The following is a 13,751-nucleotide window of genomic DNA, read 5'->3' as shown; positions in this document are numbered from 1 at the left end:
CCTTCGTAGAGTATCAACATGTTGGAAACATTGGGCCGTCTGTCCAGAAGGGAACCTCTGATTAGAATGGAATGTGACTTTAAGCTCATGAGAAAGAAAGGTAAATTGCTGTGGGGGACTTAAATCAAGAATTTAAAGAAACACAACAGAGGGAGAAGAAACCAGAAGGCAAGGGCCATGACGTTGGGATAAATGAGAGAGGAATATTCAAATCATACTCTCTAAATCTGTATTTTTCAGGGTTTTCTGTTGCTCACTAGTATGGTTCCTGATTTTCTGTGAGGTACTCCTTTCACAGTTTGAGAAAAGAAATAAAGGAATGGAATTATTTTACACTTGTGCATCTCACAGAGTTACATGATCAGATTCAATATGATTTTCACAAATATCTTACATATTTTCAAAAGTTATTGTTTGCGAAATTACCTGTACACGGAAAACACTGGGTCATTCGCATCCTATGGGTCAACATTTGGCTAATAGGGAATCAGGTAGGTGTGGTTATGATACTTTCCCAGGATTTCCCTGCTACTGATTATAGTTGGTACACTGTCATTTCCATTATTATTATTTTAAAAAATTTTTTAATGTTTATCTTTGAGAGAGTGAGAGAGAGACAGAGTGTGAGCAGGGGAGGGGCAGAGAGAGAGACACACACAGAATCCAAAACAGGTGCCAAACTCTGAGCTGTCAGCACAGAGCCCAACGTGGGGCTCAAACCCATGAACAGTGTGAGATCATGACCTGAGCTGAAGTTGGATGTTTAAGTGACTGAGCCACCCAGGCGTCCCCAGTGTGGTGTGTTTTTGACCTGCCTTTAATGATATGAACCAATGGCTCAAAACTGGTCATTGAAGCATAAAGCTCTTACGAAGCAATATTTTTTGAGTGTCTGTTTCTTGCCAACTATATTTTTGTGCCCTGGAGATATGGCAACGTGCAAGGTAGAGGGCGTGCCCACACTTTGACGCTCTAGTTCCCTGATGGAAGGAGACTGGCAACAACTTACAATCAAAAACATAATGGAAAAAATCAGCTGGCAGCATATGTCACAAGAAAAGAAAAAGAATGAGAAGGCATTCAAGCGTTTCAGTGGCAGGCTGCAGTAGCATGGGTGGTCAGAGAGGATGGCGAGAGGGAGGACTCAGAGGCAGGATTAAGGGAATACTACCACTTGGAAGTAGGCTGGAAGAATTGATAATGAAGAGGACTCTAGTGAAAACAGGGATGTGAATCTTTGTCTACATCTGTTAGTGACAGGCTTTGCAAAACAATAAATAAAGGAAAACTAAAAATAAAAAGGCAACATTCTAAAACGTACTTTTTATGGATTATTTATTTCTAGACTTCAGAGTGTTTTCTGTTATGAATAGGCTAACATAAAATGTAATCATTAATTTAAAAATATTTATTAATTTACTATGAAGTTAGTTTATTACATTGGACTTAAGATGTCTATTAAAACCACTTTTAAAACGAGTATCTTCCCTTGAACAGATTGTGCACATTATACACACTGACTGAATGAAACATAATAAAAGTATTTGCTAAATAAGGGCACCCAGGGGACTCAGTCAGTTAAGCATCTGACCTCAGCACAGGTCATGATCTTGCAGTTTGTGAGTTGAAGCCCAGCTTCAGGCTCTCTGCTGTCAGTGCAGAGCCCACTTTGGATCCTCTGTCTCCCTCTTTTTGTCCCTCCCCTCCTCTCTCCCTTTCTCGCACACACAAAAAATTTTTTTACAGAATATTTGCTAAATATTGTTGAAATGCGTACAACTTACAATAATCTAAAAATTAAAAACAGTATGAATGGAATAACTATTCTTGGAACACAGTCATGTTTCTTGTGGTTTTAAAACTGTAGCTCTCTTTTTTAACTTTAAAAAAAAATGTTTATTTCTTTTTGAGAGAGACAGAGACAGAGTGTGAGCAGGGCAGGGGCAGAGAGAGAGGGAGACACAGAATCCAAGGCAGGCTCCAGGCTCTGAGCTGTTAGCACAGAGCGAGATGCGGGGCTCAAACTCAGGAACCGCTAGATCATAACCCGAACTGAAGTCAGACGCTTAACCGACTGAGCACCCACGTGCGCCTGTAACTGTATCTCGTTGTCACTGGTGTACTTCCGATGAATGCGCTCACTTTACAAGGATGTTTTCTCTCCTCTTCGACACTGGCCTTGTGGCTAAGAACTCTGAAATTGCTGACATTTTTGACTAGTCGTTCTGTGTAGACCGGCTGCATCATTAAGAAGAAGCTCTCCTCCTACTGCCGAGATGCCTGGCAAACTTGGAGCAAATTCTGCTGACAAAAGGCGGTGCTAAGTTTTTTATTTTAAAATACAAACATTTAGCTCATACATTTTCACAGGTTCTGTGTTTTTGCTTTGAATCAGAACACCTACGTCCAATGAAAATGTTTATGTGACAAAAATTCATCAAATAAATTGTCCTTAGATATTAAGGTTTTAGATGTCTTGCCAAATTTAGATTCTCAATGTTATAGATCTAAGTTTCATTATTTTCCAAATATGGAACCCATCATTTGCTGATTAAAAATATGACCTCCATCAAAAAGTTCTTCCTGCAAGTAAAAATATTCTAAAGCAGAATTTTAGAATTGCAAAATTTGTGGATTGTATATACTCTTTGAGCTCTTATCACTTGATTTAGCTAGTTTTCCCCTCCTTTTGGAGAAATATATTCCAATATATCCTTTGTCCTACATTTCTCCCCAAGAGTTACAATTTTTGGAAGTTTCACATTTTGAAAAGTTTTAGAAACTCCTCTGAAAACTTCTGTTGAACTGGTTACAAATGATTTTGTAAAAAATGCAATAGAAATTTGAAGACATCACACCTACCAAAATAAGTGCTAAATAATATGTAGAATTGTTGAATTACTACATTGTATGCTTGAAACTAATATGACACTGTGTTAACCCTACTGGAATTAAAATTAAAAACTAAAAGAAAAAGAAATCTAAAAACATAATTTAAAAATGTATGGGGCATCTGGGCAGCTCAGTCAGTTAAGTGTCTGATTTCAAGTCAGGTCATGATCTTATGGTTTGTGAGTTCAAGCCCCATACCAGGCTCTGCACTAACAGCATGGAACCTGCTTGCAATTCTTTCTCTCTCTCTCTCTCTCTGCCCCTCCTCTGCTCATGTGCTCTTTCTCTTTCAAAATAAATAACCACCAAAAAAAGATTAAAAAAATTAAAAAATGTAATGCCCTAAGAAAGTTTGGTTAAATCTAAATGTAATTGTCTAAAAGCTAAAACATGTCTAAAATCTAGTTAGTGAAGGGAGACAAAAAAGAGGCATGGTGATATACGTAGCTGAGTGTATGTCTGTTGGGAAGAACTGCATAACTAGTTCTCTGAATTAATTTCCTCACAGAATACCTTGCAAAGTAAAAGAATAAAATATGCTAATTTGAAGCATATGTATAATATGTATGATATGATACAATATGATGGTTCAACATAAATTGTAGAAATTATTTAGAACTTTAATCAAAAAATGATTTCAATGCCAGAAGTGTTTCATCACTGGCTTTGTTCAAACTGGCCAGGTTATGAGGGTAATGAGGGACTGATTTGGGGATGAGTGCATTGTTTTCAATTTGTGACAATAACACTGTCCTTTGACACTAATACCAGGGCAGACTGCTCGCAGTGCCCAGTCTGTGGTCCACACTGTTAGTCAATTCCAAGTATATTTACATTACATAGTTTTCTTAACATAACAAATAACTTGGTTTAACTAGGATACAATATTTCACCAACATTTGCATCTCTACAATGACTTTCCTTCTTTCCACACATCATTGATCTTTAAAGGTGAACTTTTTAATTAGATTTACAATAGCCTTTGCCAAAAATGTTGGAATTTTTATCTTTGACATAAGGAATATAAAGCTTTAGTTTAATCCAATGAAGTAGGGAAAATAGAATCATTGCTGAAGTATACTTAAATGATTTTTTACTTAAATCACCAAGTAATACTGACACAACATTAGCATCATTTAACTATTTACACAATTTTTCTACAAATAGAATGAACACATGAAGGAGCCGTCAGTTTATGTTTTGCACATTTGCAAAAATTACACTAGAAAATTAATTAAGGAAACCAGCTATTTGGTCTACGTGACAAATCTCATTTTATAAAATAATACATAAACTGCCGTAGGTGATAAATTATAATTTTTGAGCAAAGTCTTTGTAAAAGTAGCTATTAATTTTGAAGTTGATGCTGATGCATTGACTGTTTTTTTGTTTTTGGCCATTTGTGTGATCATTGATATTGCCACTGTTCTCACAATAAATGGTAAATGTTAATGAGGACATTGTACAAATTCAACATCCTCTTTTGCAGAAATCAAAATTCAGTACTTTTAAAACAATTATTAAGCATTTATTCTTTTTTAGTTCATTACTGCCAAATGAGTTTACTACATGATGTCAATGCATTACCAAATAATAAAATAAACACATGCATGCCTATAGCTTCCAGTGCCCTTGTGTGGTCCTCTCCCACACTGATTCTAAACTGCTCTGTGATTTGCCTTAACCAAAGGAGAGAGAGTGGTGAGCGTGGTGCTATGCTGTTGTTTTAAAGTCCAATTCTTGAACAGTCATGGCAGCATCCTTTCCCGCCATGTTGGGCTCTGGGCTTCCTTTCTAGAGAGAGAAGATGTGGGGAAAGGCTCTGGAAGAGAGAACATCATGTGGTGAGTTAAGCCATATGTAGGAGCATGAAGCCTCCAGACCTGCGAGGGAGGTATTTGTCTCCAATACTCTAACCTCCATTCATTTCCATGTAATCATGTAAGACAGCCCAAGGGAGATGAACAGAGGAACCACAAGCTGATCCTCAGTAAACCCACATAATAATGGGACAGAATAAAATCATCATTGTTTTAAGTCCTCAAGGTTAGAGATAGTTTGCCATGCAGCATTAGATTATTGGAACAGAAAGGCAAACTCAAATTGGGTGTTTCCATAAGAGAAATCTAAAATACATGGTATTTGCACAGGGACCAGATGACAGGGAGAAGCCAGAAGGGTTTCAAGGATACTGTTATTAGAAGCTGGAAGGACAGTGAGGAAGATAGGATGAAAAAGGCAGTTGATGTTATACTGTGGTAGGAAGTTTGGGGATAGTGTCTCCTCTGGTTATAAAGAAGGAAGAGAGAGATTAATTTAATGAAAATTGGATCAGGCTACATTTTCCAGACCTAAATCTCCTTCCAGGGTTCTATTAGTTATTTTTAATAAAGCATAGAAGGAGGAAGGTGAGTAAAAGAAAGAACTGTTTCATTTGTGAGGATAGTTTAGAGAGGATTTAAAGTAGCCAAGACTTGCTATGTTTAAAAACGAAACCATCGTTCTTGGTGTTTCACAGTGGATGATATTCAAAGGAAGAAATGGCCTCAGGACCATGGTCAGATCTTGAGTGCTGTCAGTGAAATGTGGTTCAGGATCTCATGGGTGCAGTTCTAAAAAAACATTTTTAAGACCTCAGCATTATTTCAAGCAGTGTTCGCTAGAAAAAATGACTTCTTAGGGTCTGGCCAGAGTCTTGGGGTATTGGCTCATTGCAGTCTAAGAAAGAGGGGCCTGTCTTAACAAAGAGATATAAGATGGTGTCTTTTGTCTATCAGATTTATAATTTGATACATAGGAATCCCACAAAGTTTCAAAGGATATTGTAATTTTTTGAGTTGCAAGGGACAGAGTTCATCAAAAATGAGGAGGACTCTGAACCCTCAAGCTTGATGTGCAGAAAATGGATTGAGAAACAGCCCAAAGGATGAAGCCAGCAGCCATGGGAAAAACACATTCAGAAGGCAGGACTGAGTCCCACTCCAATTCCTGAATATAGGTAGCAGTCATATTTCAGAATTTCTACAGTCCTTTCACTGCTGTTATTTCTGTGTCCCTGACTTCTGACTGTGTCAGTTGTTACTCCTCTGCTGCCAACTTGCCATTACATATTTGGTGCGTGTGTGGAGTGAGGGGATGGGCTGGGGCAGATAACTTGTCTTTCTCATTTACAGGTCTTCCGATTAAAGGGTGCCTCACTCAAGAAACCTCATCTCCACATCTACATTCAGATGATGAAATGCCATGCTTAAGCTTGATGCCATAATGGGATGAGATTTAGGGATACTAGCAAGGCATCCATGCGCTTTTCATGTAGGAAGGCTGTAAAATTGAGAATAAATGAAAGGGACGTAGTAACTGTTCTCATTGATGTCCCTTGATGACCTACACGTCTCAGTGTTCACATTCTTTTCCAATGGCCTCGCACAGTGAGGCTGGGGAGGCCTGTGACTCACTTTAACAAATAGAACCTGGTGGAAGTGATGTGTTACTGGCCAGCCTACATTTTAGGGGGAGCTAGCACAGCCACCACCGTGCTCTTGTTACCCTGTCATGGGCATCTCATGAGATGCCCAGTCTTTGCTGCTGAAGAGAGAGGTGATTTGGGAAAACCCTAGAGCACAAGACAGTGGATGGTGGGTGATCCTCACAAAGGAACACTGAGATGAGGACGTGTGAGGGCAGACACCCGCTTGGGCGACTTGGTCCCGCCCACTGTCTGAACACAGTGTCAGGAGGTCAGGAAAGGCTCTAGGCAAGTGCAAAGGATAAGTCACCCAGCACTACTGCTCATTGGCCTTTCACATTTAATCGTCTTATTTATGGTACACGAATATCACACACTACCAAATAAAACCATGGCAGAAACTGGAAGATGGAAGAAAACTTCTAAAGAGCTGAAATACTGGGAATGCTACAAGAAGTATAAATTTAGACTAACTTGGGATATACCTATGGTCACTGGTTATAAATTTCCACAACTGATAACAGAAATATAATACTTTACTATAATACTTTCTAGTCATTGCCAAAATCTGTGACTTTTTTAGAAAACCTAATTATTTCAGAACAAACAAAAATCATGCTTTTAAAGTAATTATGATATAATTTAAATTAGTGGAGAGACAGTAAGACTACAGGACTATCACTTCTAAGGGCAAAACCAGGCACATGCTATTTTTTTTTAAATAAGTAAAACCAGACATGAATTTAAAATCAAATATATTCTGGGAAAAGTAAATACAAACAAACAAACAAAAAAACCTATTGATGAAATGCCTTTATCCAATAATTATGTTGAATGTCCACAGTGAGAATGGCATACAATAGGAAGAAGATTGAACAGTTGCTGTGGTGTATCGATACTATCATATATTTTACTTTAAAACTGAGTAAAAGTACTAACATGCAGTATGTAAATAGCTCAATAAATGTAAATCACAAGCATAAAGAAAAAGTTCTTTACTACTTTTTGTTAGGTTCATCACTTCTAAAGCATCTCACCAAAGAGGCTTTCTAGTTGGATGATGACTGTTTTGTGAGCAATGTTCTAGACTATAAGAGGTGTATCATGACCAGGATAGTAACACATTGAGTAAATGTGAAAAAAAAAAAAACATGCATCTGAGTGATAGTCTTTGTCTTACTTTATCTTAACACAAAAGTTTGGGAGAAATTGCCTGGATTTGATTTGGTATTGAAGGATATGATAAAATGTTGAATTTGATAGACTCTAGTTTTACCCCATTGAGTTGGACATTGCTACTCCTTGTTCTTAGTTTTCTCAGGTGTGCCACAGAACAGAGGTCCCAGAGTACATCTTCATCCCCAAATCTGGAGGGTCTGACATACCCACCACATAGATATAGTCCTTGAGATCTGCTTTCCTGGAGCAGAGGACCCCCTATGCCAGTAGGAACACTTTACTAGTAATTTGGCGTAGGCTAAAGGCAGACTAGCTTGTTAACAAAAAGCTCCTGGAGGCTACAATAATAGAAGGGCCCATAGTTGTGCAGGCTATTCTGCCAAGAATCCTACAAGATCCTCCCAGAAAGATCTGAGAAAGCTCTCCACATGGCCTGGGCAGGGGAAGGAAGAGTGTGAGCTATCATGAAGTCCACCCTCCAAGACTTCCCCCTCACAGAGTCTTAACTCCCTGGGAGAAGGCACTTCACTAGAGCAACACTGAAACCTTCCCACTCACTCCAGCCTACGCCAGACTTCCTGACTCATTTAAGAAGAAAGAAATAAATAGAGGAATTAGGCAACAGCAGGGATGGCTTTAAGGAAATAGTGGAGAGCTGTAGTGGATGGGGGCAGGGGTGAGAGAGAGGCATGCCCCTGGAGGGAGTTCACAAAAACTTCGAAGACTGCACCTCTGGGATACAAGTCCACTCCCCACTCAAATACTGAGACTTAATTCGAAGATCGAAGAATGGCCTTTCCCCCCATACCCCACAATATACTAATAAGTCTCCAGTAATAACTGGATCAGAGCTGAAAGAACCACCAGACTCAGACTCTCTCTGAGGAACAGTACAAAGAGAAGCTCCAAAGCTATACGGGAAGACAAAAACAAGGACATTGGAGGAACTGAAGCCTCTGGTACCTATAACTACAGCAAACATTAAACATGTCCCCAAGTCTTTGCCATATTGATGTAAATCCTCACTTCACGGGTCTATCTACCTCATATCTATTACCTTTTGCAACACATCTGTTTAAAAAAAAAAAGGATAGGAAAGGAAGAAAGGAAGGAAGGAAAGAAAAGAAATGACAAAGAATGCCAAAGGCAAGAGAAACACAGTCTGGAGAGACAGAGCAATGATCAGAACAAAACTTGGGTATGACACAGATGTGGAAAATATCACAAAGGGAATTTAAAATAATAATGGCTAATATGTTAATGACTTTGATGGACAAAGGAAACAACATGCAAGACCAGATGGGTAATGTTGGCAGACTCTTGGAAATATAAGAAAGAATCAAAAGGAAATGCTAGAAATGAGAAAACAAAATACACAGTAAAAAAATGAAAGGTGCCTTCAGTGGGCCCATTAGTAGACAGATGTAACCAAGAGAAGAATCTGTGGGTTTGAAGACAGGTCAAGAGAAACTGCCAAAATGCAAACAAAAATAAAAGTTAAAAAAAAAAAGAGCATCCAACAAGAAGAACTGTAGGACAGTGTCTAATGTAAGATGCATATTTGAAAGAAGAAAGAACAAGGCATAAGAAATATTTGAAGAAATTATGGCTGACAACTTTCCAAAATTGATGACAGATACCAAAGCATAGTTTCAAATATCTAAGAGACCTTCCAAGTGTAAGGTTAAATCGGCAGAGTGAGAAAGTCACAAAACAGAGAGACCGGGAAAAGAGATCAGAGCACCCTTTACTACAGAGCTCTCGGGCAAGGTTCCTGGGTCCAGACAGAAAGGGCCAGAGAAGTTGTGTGGGAGAACAAAGAGCAGGGCCTTGTCTAGTTTCTGATGTGTGTCCGGGTTTAGAAACCCCCCTTAGAAGGTGAAGAGATGAGGCTAGGGCAAATGAACTTTCCGAGGAGCCAGCAGCAGGTGGAAAGCTCCAAAATGGTGGTCCGTTGGCCATCTTGGTGTTCCTTTCCTGGAGCCTGCCAAACCTGTCAGCAAGTGGGATAAATACAAAACAACATCAACAAAAACAATAACTAGATACACACATTCCAATTGCAGAAAACCAGAAAAGTTCTTGAAGGAAACCAGAGGTGAAAGGAACCTCATCTACAGAAAGAACATACTGATTTTAGCCAAATTATGTCCAATTTATTAGAAATGAAATATAGGAAATTAAACCTACCAGTTACAAAATATGAGTGATAGCTCAGATGACTTGACATCAAGCTTTGAAGACACATTGAGGATGTTACAATTCAAATCATCTAATGTAAAACAGAACCATTATTAAATTAACAATGCACTATTTTATTTTTATTTCTTAATGGTTATGATTTTTCAGAATTTAACTGTTTTTTTCATATAAAGTTTTAGAGGAGAGTAGGGTTTATATTTTTTCCATCTTAGGAACAAGTATCTAACAATGTCATAGAGCTGCTGCTGATTAAATCATATCCAAAGACGAGCCCTTAATGGATGTCCTATTCCTAGTTATATTATGACCTGTGACATATGAATCTATGACCTCAGTGAAGAGTTGTCAATATTTAGTGTACAAACAGAGAGAAATTGCTATTAGCATAGAAGATAAAATCGAGCATACCAAAGAATAGAATGCAGGATTGAAATAATAAGCAGGTGATAGTCCTGAATTTGGCTTCTGAAATGTGTATTTGTTGATGGATTGGGAAAGTCAGGTGGCCTGGCTGTTCCTGTGTTTGCATTGAATGAGAGGGGACAAAAGAGTATCTTGGATTTTTAGTGGCCCAGAAACTTAAAAACAACAAACATAATGCCATTTCTTTTAAACTCAGTAATAGTCGTTGACCGTGAGCTCTAGATCAAGGAATGTCTGAGGTTCTGTTTTTCAGCCCTGCTCAGATTTGGGACACAGTGTTCATTTCTGGGCAGTACAATTTCAAAGGACTGTTTATAAAGTTCTGTAAAGGATCTGGAAATTAAAAACACCATGCAGGGGAACACTTAATAAAACTTAATAAAACTTTCAGCCAGGATAAAGAAGGTTTGTGGAGGACATTGTGGATGTCTTTTAAGTCTCTAAAGTTCTATCATGTTGACTATGTAGAAGACTCATTCAGCTCTGCTCCTGTAAGGTAGAACTGTGAACAATTGTCAAAAGTTTCAAAAGAGAGACAGCTGGCTTGATGTGAATTGGATGTCTCCAACCCTTTGTGCTTTTCAATCAATAGACCCAGTGACTACCCTGAAATGATACCCCAGAAGATACTCTTCTTTGAGTAGGAGTTTGGAACCCAAGACTTTTCTTCTGACTCTGAGTGAGTGGTTTGAAATGGTCCCTGCTTAGTAGTATAAGTAAAGTTTTGTAGCAAATTAGTTGTTAGTAAACACTCCTTGCTTCTTCAAGAGGGTTCTAATCAGCTTGGTTACCTGTAACAAAATATATTTCCACATATGTTGAGCTAAGTCATGATCCCATAAGTTTTCTAATATTTTCTTTTTGAAGGGACTACCTAAAAACAAAATCATCTGAAGTGATGCAATACTTTATTAAAATCCACCATTTAGAATAAACAGGCTGACATTTCTTTGAAGTATTAAAAAAAAGCTTAAAAAGTTTATCCATGAGCTTATGAAAGCTATAACCACAACATTATTTGTGCACAGAAGTGGGAGTCAAGGTAATTTCAGATGGAATTATTTTCACTGTTTGCCATTTAATCAGATATTTGAAGAAATTTTCTAGAAAAAGGAAGTGAGAATGGAATGAGTTTGAAAGATTGGAAAGATTGACTTTCACATGAAGTAAATGAGAAAGGGTATTATAGTATGGCAATGGAGGCAGTGGGCATGGTGGGGTTTCTGTTTCCAGCCACCTCCTCCGAATACTAGCCAGAGTTTGAGAACTCTCTGCAGAGTGATTAGGGGAAGAAAGGTCCCTGGTGTCACACAGGAGTTGGCTGGAGCCTAAAGGACGTAACTAAAAGCCGTCCTTGAGTACATTTGGCTATACATGGGGAGATAAAAGGCAGGCCTCAGAGAGTAGAGCTGATCCTAATTGAAGAAAAGACACAAGAATGAATGTGGGGATGGCAGCACAAAATAAGAGAAAGATAAAATATTGGGCGACGTGGCCTTTGACCTGGGAATTCAATAAAACATGCCTGGTGGGGGGGGGAAGGTCAGCGCAGTGTTGACGGAGCCCTGAGCCGTGGTAGCCAGTCCTGGAGTGGGTTTCATGTGCTGGTGAAAGCTCAGGCTGAACAGAAATTCCAATCTTGACTCATGTTGTCTTCAAATATTTTATGGGGCCAGAGTAAATAGTCCTGGGAACCCATTAACTTTGGCTTGATCTTCCTATTCCTTTTTTCCCCAATTCATTTTTTTAAAGTGGGGGGCAAACATTCTCGTGTGCACCCCTTTCCTTCTGTCCTACCCTCCTACTCCCCTCCTCACCTTCCGATCAGCATCCTGTGTGTTGCTATCTTTTGCTCTGTGCCATGACTTGAGACTTCTCCACTCTCACCTGCCTATGCAGGACCCCCGGGCTTTGTACTTGTTCTTCTTCCCTTGTTGCCTGCATTCTTATCAAAACATTTAACATAGTGCTAGAAGTCCTAGCATCAGCGATAAGACAACAAAAGGAAATAAAAGGCATCAGAATTTGCAGAGAAGAAGTCAAACTTTCACTTTTCACAGATGATATGATACTCTACATGGAAAACCCGATCGACTCCACCAGAAGAAGCCTTCTAGAACTGATCCATGAATTCAGCAAAGTTGCATGGTACAAAATCAATGTACAGAAATTGGTTGTATTTTTATACACCAATAATGAAGCAACATAAAGAGAAATCAAGAAACTGATCCCATTCACGATTGCACCAAAACCCATAAAATACCTAGGAATAAAACTAACCAAAGATATAAAGGACCTATATGATGAAAACTATAAAAAGCTTATGAAAGAAATTGAAGAAGACACAAAGAAATGGAAAAACATTTTGTGCTCATGGATCAGAAGAATAAACATTGTGAAAATGTCATTACTACCCAAAATAATCTGCACATTCAGTGCAACCCCAATCAAAATTGCACCACATTCTTTGCAATGCTAGAACAAACTATCCTAGAATTCGTATGGAACCACAAATGACCCCAAACAGCCAAAGTAATATTGAAGAAGAAAACCAAAATGGAAGGCATCACAATCCCAGACTTTAGCCTCTACTACAAAGCTGTCATCAAGACAGTATGGTATTGACACAAAAACAGACATATAGAACAATGGAATAGAATAGAAAGCCCAGAACTGGACCCACAAGTGTATGACCAATTAATCTTTGACAACGCAGGAAAGAGTATCCAATGGAAAAAAGACAGCCTCTTTAACAGGTGGTGCTGGGAGAACTGGACAGCAACATGCAGAAGAATGAATCTAGATCACTTTCTTACACCATACACAAAAATAAGCTCAAAATGGCTGAAGGACCTGAATGTGAGACAGGAAACCATAAAAACCCTAGAGGAGAAAACAGGAAATAGCCTCCTTGACCTCAACCGCAGCAATCTCCTACTAGACACATCCCCAAAGGCAAGGGAATCAAGAACAAAAATGAACTATTGAGACCTCATCAAGATAAAAAGCTTTTGCATTGCAAAGGAAATTAAAAAAAAAAAACTAATAGGCAACAGACAGAATGGGAAAAGACAGTGGCAAATGGCATATCAGATAAAGGGCTAGTATCCAACATCTACAAGGAACTCACCAAATTACACACCTGAAAAACAAATAATCCAGTGAAGAAATGGGCAGAATACATGAATAAACACTTCTTTAAAGAGGACATCCAGATGGCCAACAGGCACATGAAACAATGCTCAACGTTACTTATCAGGGAAATACAAATGAAAACCACACTGAGATACCACTTACACTGGTCAGAGTGGCTAAAATGAACAAATCAAGAGACTATAGATGCTGGCGCGGATGTGGAGAAATGGGAACTCTCCTACACTGTTGGTGGGAATGTAAACCTGTGCAGCCACTCTGGAAAACAGTGTGGCGGTTCCTCAAAAAACTATCCATAGAACTCCCCTATGACCCAGCAATAGCACTGCTGGGATTTACCCAAGGGATACAGAAATGCTGATGCATAGGGGTACCTGTACCCCAGTGTTCATAGCAGCACTTTCAACAATAGCCAAAACATGGAAAGAGCCTAAAT

Source organism: Suricata suricatta, chromosome 4 (genome assembly GCF_006229205.1).
Source record: "Suricata suricatta isolate VVHF042 chromosome 4, meerkat_22Aug2017_6uvM2_HiC, whole genome shotgun sequence".
NCBI classification, from domain to species: Eukaryota; Metazoa; Chordata; class Mammalia; order Carnivora; family Herpestidae; genus Suricata; species Suricata suricatta.
This window is presented reverse-complemented; position numbering follows the sequence as displayed.